Source organism: Tinamus guttatus, unplaced genomic scaffold (assembly GCF_059628265.1).
Source record: "Tinamus guttatus ecotype Peru unplaced genomic scaffold, ASM5962826v1 Tinamus_guttatus_pri_ptg000131l, whole genome shotgun sequence".
NCBI classification, from domain to species: domain Eukaryota; kingdom Metazoa; phylum Chordata; class Aves; order Tinamiformes; family Tinamidae; genus Tinamus; species Tinamus guttatus.
The window spans coordinates 4,349,343-4,362,173 of NW_028288665.1; positions in this window are offsets into that span (position 1 = coordinate 4,349,343).

Genomic DNA, 12,831 nt, shown 5'->3' on the forward strand with positions numbered 1-12,831 from the left:
CAAACACACACATGCAAATAGTCCCTCCATCCACATGGTGGACAGTGCTGAGGGCAGAAAGAAGGCTGTGAAGCGAGTGCAGACCCTGCTTGCTGCATCCTTATCTTCTACAGAATTAGGAGAGCATGCACCGAATGAGAGAAGGGATCAGAAGCCCAACAAGATCAGGGCCATAACTGTTCAAGCTAAATGCACTCATTTTGAGGCTACTTTCCTCTATGACAGTGGGTTACCTGCTCTATCTGGTATTAGTGATTACGTGTTCATGGCTTGGGATGATTGATTACAGGCACAGGGCTCTGATTTGCAGGAGCACTTTACTCATTGCTGCAAGAGAAGTTAATGAGGGTCACACTTTGAATCCATAAAAGCACTATAGGAAGTCTAACTCTTTTCAAAATCATCTGTTAACTAAGCATCCTGGTTTTGGAGATAACTTTTGACTTCCTACCCCTCTGTGCCTCATAGGGCCTGTTTGGAAAATAAAGTCATAAAGATTTGTAAAGTATTTGGATACGCTCAGGAGAAGTACAACACATGAAGAAGGAGTAACTGCTTTCTGAGTAGGGCTTGAACAGATAACAGGGCATCTAGGAAAAGCTGGGCCCACAAACTGGGTGATGAGAGAGTGTATGATAGTTCTTCTCTTGAAGGGCTGTCCATTTTGTCCACTAAAAGAAGACAGGACTGTGGTTAAAACAGTGTGAGAACAGGTAACTAGAAACCATAGCATAACCCAGTACAGGTTTCTACAGTAATACTAAATTAAGATTTCCCCATCCACCTTCTTTATGTCATTTTCCAGTAGAAAGTTTTCATATTGAAATAATGTTTGTTGCTGTCCTTGTGTGCATAACTACCCAGTGCCACACAGCAGAACACAGGCAGGTGTAAGAGGGTCCCCATGAACCTGCTTGGGGGAGAAAAATAGGAATGTATGCATGAATGATCGACAGCGACCTAACCAATGGCTATGAAAATCCATAGGCCATGCACTGTCAGCGATTTTGCGCCCACTATCATGGCAGAGCTCAGGCCAGGCACCTTTGCTCCCTCCTTGCTGCAAGCCCTAAGAGACCGCTGTCTTGCTTGTCACATCACGAGCAGAGATGTAGGGTCCAGTCTGCAAATCCCAAGCACTCCCGACACAGTTTGACTCCAGCACAAGCTGAAGATGTGCAGTCCCCTGCAGGGCCTGGACTCAGTTTTGCGGTAAGGCCGCTTGGCAGCCCTAGGAATCTAAAAGATGGCTGCCTCTCGCCTAAGGGCTTTGGGATTCACTCATCTGTCGACTCGTCCCCTGAAACCTTGTAGGGTGTTTCAGAGCCCTGTTGCCACTAGATGGAGTAAAAGAGACTGCAGTCCAAGAACAGTCGCTGTCAAGCACTGGCACAACAGCCAGTGTTACATTACCAATGTCTCATCCTGCAAACAGCTGTTAAGAGACCACAGATAAAGTCAACCCCAATGACCTCACTCCTGCAGCTCAGAAGAGGCTGCAAAGCAGATTCATCTTCACCCTGACCTCAAACCTGACATTAGCGGCCACAAAAAGTGACAGCACTTTTACTTTGGACCCTGGCTTACATCACCTGAGGTGTGGGCACCCATCACTGGGTTGCTCATGAACCCTGCTGTGCTGTACCAGATTGATATAGGGTCAATAGTACCATCATTTAACTCTCCTAGTATATGAGCCACAAAATACCTGTCCAACACTGGCCCTGGGCTTTTGGTACTCCTTGTCCCCTTCCCTCAGCCCCATACCCCTCAAAAGAGGAAGTTATTTTGAACTCCTGATTCTGAATTTAGGGTGAAAACCTCAGATGTTGTAGTGACCACAGAAAGCAAAGAGAGAGGTTGTCATGGAGTGGAAGGACAGAGGTCCTGCCAAGGTCTTTGGATATCTCTTTGGACATCTTATTAGTGGCAGGGAATTTCCCCTTAGCCTTTAACATCTGCAGCAGCATGCTCTTGGGATAGGCTATCTACTAGCAGCTGATTCAGCTTCCAACGTGATACAACTAGGGGCCATTGTAATAATCAACTTCACAAGGAATTCAACATACGATGCTTGTAAGTTTTTATTTTATTGACTGATTTATTGCAGTCATTGATATTATATATCCAGACAGTCCTTACACATGATTTGAACTTTTTATCTTACAGTAGCATTTCAACTTTAAGGCAAAGCCTGACGTGGTGAATTTTCCTAAGGAAAATCAGTAACGACAAGGCAAGTGAACCCACCGAAGCTGTATGAGCATGAGACAGTCCAGAGATTGCCAGTCGCTCAGGCCTATGATGAATACACCAGTTTGGTGGGAAAAAACATATAACTGAAGCCTGAATTTAAAGTTTGTTCTGTCTGCTGAGTACAAATTTGGCTGTTGCTTCTCTTGTTGTCACATATACTGACTCTAGTGGATTTTCAAAAAATTACAGGAAAATCAAGGGGATTAATAGGAAGAAAAATCAACTAATCTGAATCACAACCTCAGCTCAGTACTGTAGGAAAGAACACAGCTCATTGCTGAAGGCAGAAAAATGGGGAGAAATGTTTTCTTGGTGAGTAACTTACTAAGGGCGTGAGTGAGACCAGAGAACTAGAAGAACAAAATAGAGATTTGCTATCACCAGAATATTCACAGCTCTCTGTTCCCGCTTGCACTTGTTTTCCACAGTTCTCTATTCTGCGCCTCTGTTTCATAGCTGTGAAGGAATCATGATGTTTCCTAGCGTAGATTGGTGTTTTTCAGACTAGAACCAAGGATATATGCTAAGCCACGAACTTCAGGAAGTGATCCTCAGAGCAACCACTGCTATCTTTTTGCAAAAACTTTACAGCTGCCAGTGAAGAAAAGTGGAGAGAAATATCAATATGTTTACTTTCAAGTGTGGACTAAGGTTTATTTGTTTGCAAATGAAATACTACACATGATAGTCAGAACACTTTTTTTTTGAAGAGTTTCATGGGCTGTGGATTTTATAAAGTTTGATAAAGATTGGCTTATTATACTAGGTTGCTATAGTCTGTAGAGGTATAAATAAGACTTAAAGTTACCCTGTATTCAACTGCACCAGCAATAAATGGCCTGTTTGGTTGCTCTTAGTGAGAACTCATCTGTAGAGTGCTACAAGGCCATTTCTGAAAGGTTCTGAGTAAAAAAGCACTCAGCTCCAATTGACTTCAGTGAAAGCATATGAGCCATATCAGGAAGAGATTGTCTTACTAGAAGAGCAGTGATAACTGCCAGTTTTCAAATGGATCAATATTAACTAAGTTCCTCAGTTGCTTTGTAAATACATGTGAAAGTAACAGCAAAAACAGTTGTTGTGTCAGAGTCGGTGGTCTTGGTTTGACTTTGTGAATAAGAGGTACCAGTCAACTGCAACACACAAATCTGCTTGTAATTAGCCAAGGTTGGATACTTGTATCCCAAATGCATCTTTGATAAATTTAATTTCATACCAGTGCAAATATCAACCTCTAACACAGTTGTGTCATCTTTGCCTTAGAAACTTCTTTTGAGAAGTACATCAGTTGAGCATTGGTGTGTCACAAGTGCAGCAAAAGAACATCTCCATACTTCAGCCAGATTTTGTCTCCAGAGATTAAAATTTTTACTCATATGTCAGCCTTTGGAACACTTCTGACCTATATTTTTGTTCACAGATTCATAAGTCCTCTAAAATATCTTGCAACATGTCTGTCCAAGAAGGGTTCCACTGAAGGCTGGTCCAGAGTAGTTAAGAATATGGATCATATCTGTTCACATCTGATCTAGAACAACACACTGATACTTTTTGTTTGTTTGTTTGTTTTGACATAATCTGTGTCAAATATCTAGTAATGTTTTCGTGCTTTCATTAAAAATTAGCCATGTCTATATCTCTGTGAAAGCTTGTTTCATTCTATTCCTACCAACTTTGATGGTTTTCTACTGCCTTTGAGTCAGTCAGTTTAGTCAGTATTGATTCTGAAGCATTACGGATTGTTTTTCCTTTAAACTGATCTACTGATTTTGAAATATTAATACATATGCAAACTGTTGATGTGAAAATAAATCAACATTGTGGTAAGGTAGATTATATATCCTTTGGTTTCAATGTTAGTCTGGTCCCTGGAGGTTTGACAGGAAGATTTGTAGTGCCTTCAAGCTCTGAACTTGACTCTGCTTGACTCACTCAGTAGTCTTGAGTACATTACTGAATTTCCAAACAATTCAAAATCAGGCACTGAGGTGCTAGTGTAAGAGCACCAGAAGCCCCAGGGTCAGTGCTTCTGGTTCACTGCTTACCCATTGCCAAGACAGTTTCCCTGCATTCACCTTTGTCTTAAGAAGTCTTTTAAGTCATTCTGGTTATATGTTTGAATACCATTTACTACAATGTCTTCAGACACACGTACACACTAGCACATCCATCTCCATGCCTCCCAGAAGCGCTCAGCTTCCAGGTGGTGTTGAGCACTGACCCTTTATGGTGTGTGAAGCTGCTCCCTCAAAAACAGGGATGTATATCATTTAAGAGAACTTTTGGCAGGACAGATCTTATTGCTGAGGGTATCAGCTTTCTTCACCTATATTATGGAGAGAGAATAACCAGCCCTTCATTTCCTGGGGGTACTGAGAAAGCAAATTACTTTTTTTTTTTCACATCTCTTCAAGAACTTGTAAAGGGCTGCTCAAGCAACTAAGAATTAATCCAATTAAATACATGGCAATAATCAGGCTGAATGTTAGTACAAGCTATACCAGGATCTATTCACTTACAGTAGGGTTACTCTGGTTAGCTGTTAGCTCCAGTCCACACTGTGGGCTTTTCTGATCATTTCTTCTTTTTTAGTGCAGTGTAATTGTCACAGAAATCCCAGTCCAATCTCTCCATGCAGACCCAGGGGTACACTTAAATACCCCTTACACGACAATTATCATCTGGGAGGGAGCCCTTTGGGTTCAGTGTTCATTTGCTGAATTCCCTGTGTGATGAATATAATATGCAGAATGCTTGCCTGTGTTTTAAAGATTTGTTTGCATCTTAAGAATAACTTTTTTTTTTTAATTTTCTCCTTTGCCATCTCCCCTAAGCCAGACAATTCATTCATGTTCTGAGTTACATATTGCTTTTCCTCATGCTTTCCTAATAAAAAAATGGTACTTTTCTGGAAAAAAAAAATTCTCCTTACATATTAACCATACCTCTTTTCCTGCAGCTTATTTCCTCATTGGGAACATAATTCTCTGCAGTATGTGCATTGATTTCTTCTGGAAATGTTAACAAAACTTAGTTCTTTACACGTAGTGATCTGTAAATGTAAACTGTTGATTTTTTCAAAAGTGGCTAGTGATTTTTGTGAGTACAAACTGAGACACAGCAAGGCGGCTTGCCTCTCCGCAAAGGTTTCTGTCTTCTGGTAAAAGAAAAAAAAAGCAGTTTGACCCTTCTAATGTGCTTCAGATTGGATGTCCACAGTGAGTAACCAAGAATGCCTGCTAGGATAACCATGCAGTTGGTACTCACTGGCCTACAGAGCTAAACTTGGTGCCCTGTGTCCAACTCAGCACACAGGAAATACACACAGCAGTCTTTACCAAGGAGATACCCTCATTCCTCTCCACTCCTGGCACAGTTATTACTGGAGTCCATACAAGGCTTTGTGAAGTACCACACCAGCCTTCCTCCACTCCACCTCCTTATATTCCCAAACAGAGCCTTTAACACTTAACTTTCAGTCAGTGAACCTGCCAGCAAGGTTCCCAAGCAGATGGTGAGTCTCGCACATGACAAAAAATCTCTATTTCTAGCCCCATTTTGCAGAATATCAAGAGTTCTAGAAGAGGCTTGCTCACGGCCACACAACAAAATCATAGAGCTGCTACTAGCAGACATATCTTCTGAACTTCTAAGTGAGTTCTTTAGGCCTTGAGACCATGGTGGGGTCCTGCCTTCTTGACAAGAGCCCTGCCAATCTTCAAACCACTATTACCAGGCCACCCTGGGAACACAGGACTTTGAGCAGGCCAACAGTCAGGCTTTAAAAATGGCATATGAAATGAATTTGCAGGCTGTGTCTGCCCTTCAGCCCCATGTTACATATCCCTGCAGTAGACTACAAACACAGAATGTAAAGAAATGAAGGAGTGAACTGAGCATACAACTGAGTGTGTGTAGCCAAAAGCTGAGCACTTCTCTTAGATTGTGACTATTCTGTTTGAATTCAGCCTCGGCTCTCTGATACATTGAGAGGGGTTTATGGGAGGATCAGTGCTCTTCCTTCCTGTCAGGAAGGGAAAGATTTGGGCACTGCCCAGCCTGGGAGGCTACTGTGTGTGCAAAGTTAAGCAGGTGATGGTCAGCTCTTGCAACCAGCCTGGAAACCAGTGCAAGGAGGTCCTCAGTGCAAGGCATTGTGGAAGCTGTCACAAGAAGGATGAACATCCTTAGGCTCTCTGAATAGCCCAAGCAAAATGAGAGAAAGGAAAATGTCATGGCAAAGCAGGAAGACTGTTCTACCTACCAGCAGAGTTATCACTCTTTCCTGCAGTACAATAAGAGTACAGTGAAACAAGCCTGGAAAGGCAGAGAATCCAGAGTTACATGTGCAGGAAGCTGATGGGAGAGCTGGGACTTGCCTTGTTGAAGATTTACTGAAAGGCAAGCCACAGACACTGTTGAATGCTTTGCTCACCACAGGTGGACAGGTTTATTAGCTGACCTCAATACAGTTCTAGCGTGGGAACTGTTCCTGTGTGTGCAAAGAAACACACCTGCATCACAGTGGCTTCAAAGCAGGTGTCTCGTGGGAGTGGATGCTTCACAGATGAGCTTTTCCTGGGCTGTTTTAATAAATCAAGAAAGAAAGCATATTCTGACCAGCAATTCCTTGTTATTATTTCAGCTAACTGTGAGCTCCGCTACTATTTTGGCTCAGCCACCTGCTCACTAAAGCTTAGTTTGTTGCTAAGTGTCAAAATACCCTAAATCAGAACTGGTGTCTCAGCTAGCAACCAAGCAGCAGTAACACTAATGAGTCTGCAACACAATTTACATGTAGGCATCTCAGTGCCTGCTACTATAAGAAGAGCAACTGTAGAGACTAGCAGGTCTGCATGAACACAGACATATGAATTTATCATGATTATGGTCATTTTTTTTTCTGGAATACATATACAATGGGATCAGAACATTTGGGGATCATATATCGCTCCTTGAGTTATTGAAACTTTGTGTTCTTCCTACTTGGGAAGTCCTAATTTAAGTCAGCATTGTTCAGATATATTACAGAGGTCATTTTTGATTTTTCTGATTTTGCCTGGAAATGAGTATGTTGGAATAGAACAAAGCAAAGGCACCCATAATTCTGAAGTGCATCTAGAACAGTTGGGTCAGTGAGTCAGAATTTGGCTAATAGGGCATCTGTTTTATGGCAATGTGCTACGGTGCTTCCACTTAGTTTGCACTGCTTGGCCTTTGGAATGTTCTAGTCAACAAGGGTTCATTGTGAAGCTCATTAAAATTTCTTGGAAAATGCTTCTGTATGCTAGGGGATGGGGCTCCAAACATCCAAATATTCATCAGCAGTAAGTCACAGACTTGAAAATATTAACTAACCACAATGCAAAACATGAGTCTGATGCTCCACAACATATTTTGAAGACCGGGCTGGATGGGGGCTTGGTTAGATAGATTATTTCTGGATGGCCAGCACTGCTGAGTGTTGAGCAGTGAGACCAGCAGGGTGCATGGGACTTCTGCGGACTCTCAACCTGGGGTTCTTTTCACCTGCAGCATTTGATAGTGCACTCAGGAAACAACAGACTTCAGGTTTGACCTTCATCATCTAAAATCACACTAGAAACTAGGAAAAAAAAAAAAACCTTTCCCTTTATTTTCCTTTTTAAACCAATAGGCTTAGCCCTGCAGGCTGCCTTCCAGACAGTATAAGCCTGCTATTCCTCTTCTCTCTCCATCTCAGTGGGAGCCACCAATACCTCAAACTGTGCAGTGGTAGGAGCCCTGTCTCACAAGTCTGCTGATCAACAGATTGGAAGTTTTAGGTTCTTGCAACCAACAGGCCTAGTACAGAGAGGTTGGTGGAGTTGCCAGGGAGCAGTAGGGGCAGAAGTTCTCAATCTACAAAAGATGAATCAGAGCAGGGTGAGAGTAATCTGATGCACCCCCAGCTTGCTGGTACTCCAACAGAGGGAAGACTACTCTCCTCAGGGCATGTGATATTTTGATTGTAAAACGTTTCCCGGTCCTGCCTAAGCAAGGCATGGAAGCACAGAAGCACTTACCGATCACTAGATGGGGAAGCGATGCACATGCCAGCAGTGAAGCATGTTCACCATTCTAGGTATGTATTTAAGAAAGAGGGCCTCCTGGAGGGCGGGGGGAAACTTGACATCACCATTAATAACTCTGCTATGTGCCTGCTGAATTTAAAAAAAAATCCCCAAAAAGCAGTTTTGAGAAATGGAAACAGTAGGAGTTTCATCTGAGAATGGTTTTTGTGTGAAGCTGTTGCCAGTCTGAGACCATTTCCTGTGAGGGAATGAATGCAAGCACAACACATTGTTTAAATCCATTTACTGGTGGTGGGATTAAGCCGACATCAGTATAGTTAGGCAAACTAAGTGTGAGTCCAGTTTGCCTTGAAGTTCCAGCAGGCTAAAGAAGTACTTAAAGAAGTACTTCTCTTAAAAAAAAAAAAAAAAAAAAAAAAAAGCTGTGGAGGAGGAAAACAAAGAAGGAGGAGAGGAATCTAGGAATCTAGGATCACTCTCCTAAAAAGGCCATTCCCTTGCATAGGGAACCCAGAAAATAGCTTCCCCAAGGAATAATGATCACCCTAAGGAGATACTCCAGAAGAAAACCTGTTCTCTCAATGACTCAATACCAGGATTTCCTGTTCTCTGTTGCCAATGCAGTACCTGGAGATTCAATGTATGAGTCTCACCACCAAAGAATGAGGCAAGAAGATAAAGATCTTATTCCTCATCTCTCTTTAAAGTTAGATGCTCTGTCCTGCAGAAACACAAGTGAGTACATTTCTGGTGCTCAGGAAGAGAGTTTCAGACATACCCACTGGTGAAATAAATAATATTAATAATGCCATCTCCCTTTTATATGAGGCCTATTGTAAAGGCAGGAAGCTAAATAGATCCCTATTTCATCTGCTACCTCCTCTCTCCCACACCACGTGAGGTACAGTACAATGATATTTAAATAGCTATAATTGGATATAGTGTAACTTGAAAATGTCCTGAAAGGGCATAATTAAAATAATCAATGCGCTAATGTGGGATGAGACCTTGTATTAAAATCAGACCTGCACTTTGATTCAAAGGATCCTTGCTCTAAACCAGAGCCCTGAACATCAAACCGTTTCTATTTGTGCGGCTATGGCTGATAAGCAGATGAAACAGCAGTTCTTCCCATCACAGCTTTATTTCAGATATTAAAGTCCTGGCTGTGTGTCAGGCTCATTGTAATGGTTCTACATGCAGTGCCATGGATTCTCATGATGACTGGAGCTGGAGAAAGTGCACTGACTTCCTAAACAGAGCACTGTTCATTCATAACGAATAAAATCAACTTCACTACCCGCATCCATTAACACCAGGCAGAAAAGCGCCTGCCTACATTTTCATTAAATGATGGTCCATGAGACATGAATGAGAAGAGAATCAGAAATGCACTTGTGATTATGAGTCATGGGTTTAAAGGGATGCTGCCAGGTAAGTATTTCTTTTCAATCTTCCTCAGTGTATTAGCAGCACAGCAACTTGTCTCGTTACACCTGTGAAAATCTTCAGGGCTGACTCCACCACTGGTGAATGCCACCACTAAAGCTATCACTTCCTTTTTCGCTGTTTGAAACAGGTAGGAGAACTTGGCTGATGTTGTCAGTCAGGCCCAATGTCAGTCTGACATTGTTGGTCAGCCTTAGTATGTCACCAGTCTATTGTCCAGAACAGTTTTCAGGCTCCGTGGGGTGATGGAGATGAGACATTTTTAAGCACAAATACTAACTAGTCATGCCAGAATTAAGACATAGAGAAATGGATACCCCATCATCCCCCAACGTGGAAGTGCTCAGTTGTTCTGACTTGGCCCACAATTCAGCTTCTTCCAGAGGCTGCCAAAGGTACCCTATCCACAGCTACCTGAATGGTGTGTAGGCCAACAGAGAGTCTGTTTGAAGGAGAGAACTGTACACCAAACCATGGGATGGCCCTGAAAGCACTCCTCACATGAATTGAGCTTGGAGTAATTCCTGGGTTTGGTATTGCATCCATATGCTGTGTTTTGTTCAACATCTGGCACTGCCATTTTGTGGTCCATGACTTTGAACTGGGTAATAAATAGAGGTGCAATACTCCATCATCAAATGGTGCCTCAGCACTGACTAGGGGCAGGAGGAGGAGAGAAGCTTTTGAAAATATTGGTCAATCACAGCTTTTTCCTCTTTCTTAGGTTCTGTTATTGTTTCTATCTCCCTAATAAAAATATTAATGTAAAAATAACATAATAAAGAGCCTTCCACATTGACATGCTAAGCAATCCTTGCTCAAAAGCTGCAAGATATCATCAGCTTGTGTGGAGCCTGTCAGCAGGTCAGCACTGTGACTGAAGTTTATTAACAGGGCTGACAAGGTTGTGCCGTCCTGTCTGTGCCAACAGCAAATCACAAGGTTTCTAATTCAGAAACCCTTATTAGCAGCAATCCCTGTTCCTTGTTTTTATTTGTAGCACTGATTGAGGGCAGCGTAAATCTCTAAGTGAGCAATCCAAGGACTTGAGCCAGAATCCGGGGGTCATTCTCAGAGGAGAACAGCTTTATAAGTATGTGTACTTCCTGTGATTCCGCTGGTTTACTGTGATATAAGCTCTGATAAAAAGAGCATGTGAGCTTATACACAAGAGAACTAGGTTGCCTGCAACTTACTGGTGTTCTTATGTTCTCTTGCCTCTGGAGACTGACACTCTGGGAAATATGCAGCTGTCATGTAGACCTTATCAGATAAAAGGCAGTTTGCTTAGAAAAAAAAAAAAAAAAAGAACCAAAAAAATTGCTCTATTTATTGAATTCTGTTGCTTTGTACCAGATGACTCATTGTCACACTTCTTTTCCCTCTTCTCACTGAAGTCTAATCGTGTAGCACGTTACTTTCATCAATTGCAGGTTCCTGAGAAGATGAAAGGACGAATTTTAAATTTAAGATTTTTTTTTATCCTATCAGAGATCAGGAGTGTTATTAAATTTTCCCCTCTGGTCAGCTGGCTGGCATTTGGAACTGAATAGTGCTGCTTGGTGTTAGCAGTGTTAGCTCGGTCTCAGACTTGACATTTAAATATTTTATAGAGTTCTTTGTGTGGGTTTTGGGACCCTCAAGATGGGTAAATGAAGGTCATTTGAAGTGACTGGTTCTGCCTGTTGGATTTTAGCTGAGAAGACTTGAATAAATATATTCCTTGAGTAGGATATTAAAAAAAAAAAAACACAAATTACAGTTCTGCCTGTTGTTTCCTAGAGTGATCTAACTCTCTAGAAACCTGGCGTTTCCTTTGATTTTAACAGGAATTGAATAAAGTCTCAGGGTACAACAGTCCAGCTATTCATTTAGTGTAAAGTCAGCAGAGGACAACTTCCTTCAATAAAGACATGTCAGTTTATGAGGACCTGACAGCATTTTGTTACTGAACAGATAAAAAATACACTAACTGTGCAAACACAGGTTGATATCAGCAGTTTGATGTCAAAACATCAGGATTTAATCTGCTTGGGGCAGTGGGTGGAGTGAGTAACAAAAAAGGAATGTACCTTTTTTTTTTTTTACTAAATATTTCTATTTCCAGTATTTTTTTTAATATTGTCCAAATCCCAAATATTTGCACATAAGACATTTCAATGTATTCCATTCTGAAAGGAACACAATCCTATATAGACCTTCTACTATAGCCTATCTCCAGCTTTTAATTGGAAAGCAGCAATATAAGCATACTTAGCAGATCATGAGAGCAAAGCAAACAAACAGACCAAGCCTTTAATTATCTCTCCTGGAGAATTTCTATATTCAGTTAAACTGCTTTAAAAATCAGGAAAGAAGATGAAAGATTAAGAGGAAAGCACTGTTTTATTAGACACAGCTTTTTCTATATGTATGTATATATAAAGGTAGCTATCTAAATTTACTTTAATTGTATAGATTCATCCTTAATAGGTCCATCACAATAGCTTTTGACCACATTAAATAATGACACAATGGTTATGAAGTAAATTTCATCTAAGAAGAGTCAACACTTTGAGCCATCTTGGCTCAAAGGGATGACTGCAGTTAACAAACAGCAGGATTTTAAGTAGATAGAATTAAGATAAAGAAAATTGATTTCTAACCAACCATGAGGACCACAGAAAGAAATTACCACACTACTTGAGGGAATAGAAATGCAGTTACCCCTGTGGGAAGAGAACTAGACTTCATTTTTCAATGAAGCCGAATTTCAACAAGATTCAATAATTAAAGTGCATTCTTTAACAGTCAGGATATTTTCAACCAAATGAATGTTTCTTCCTGCTTAATTGATAGAAGGGCACATTTGCATTCAATACTTACCAGGGTTAAATTACAGTTGCATCACACCATTGTATTACTTAGGGATCAGCAACTGTGGAGACCAATAGTTCTCAATAGAAGCCGCAGGTCAAATCCCACCATCTCCACTCACACTTGTTTATTCCTCAGACATAGCCATTAATTGAAGTGGGCCTACTTGAAGAATAGATGGGGCAGGGAGGGAGCTAGGCTAGCAGGATCTGCCGGG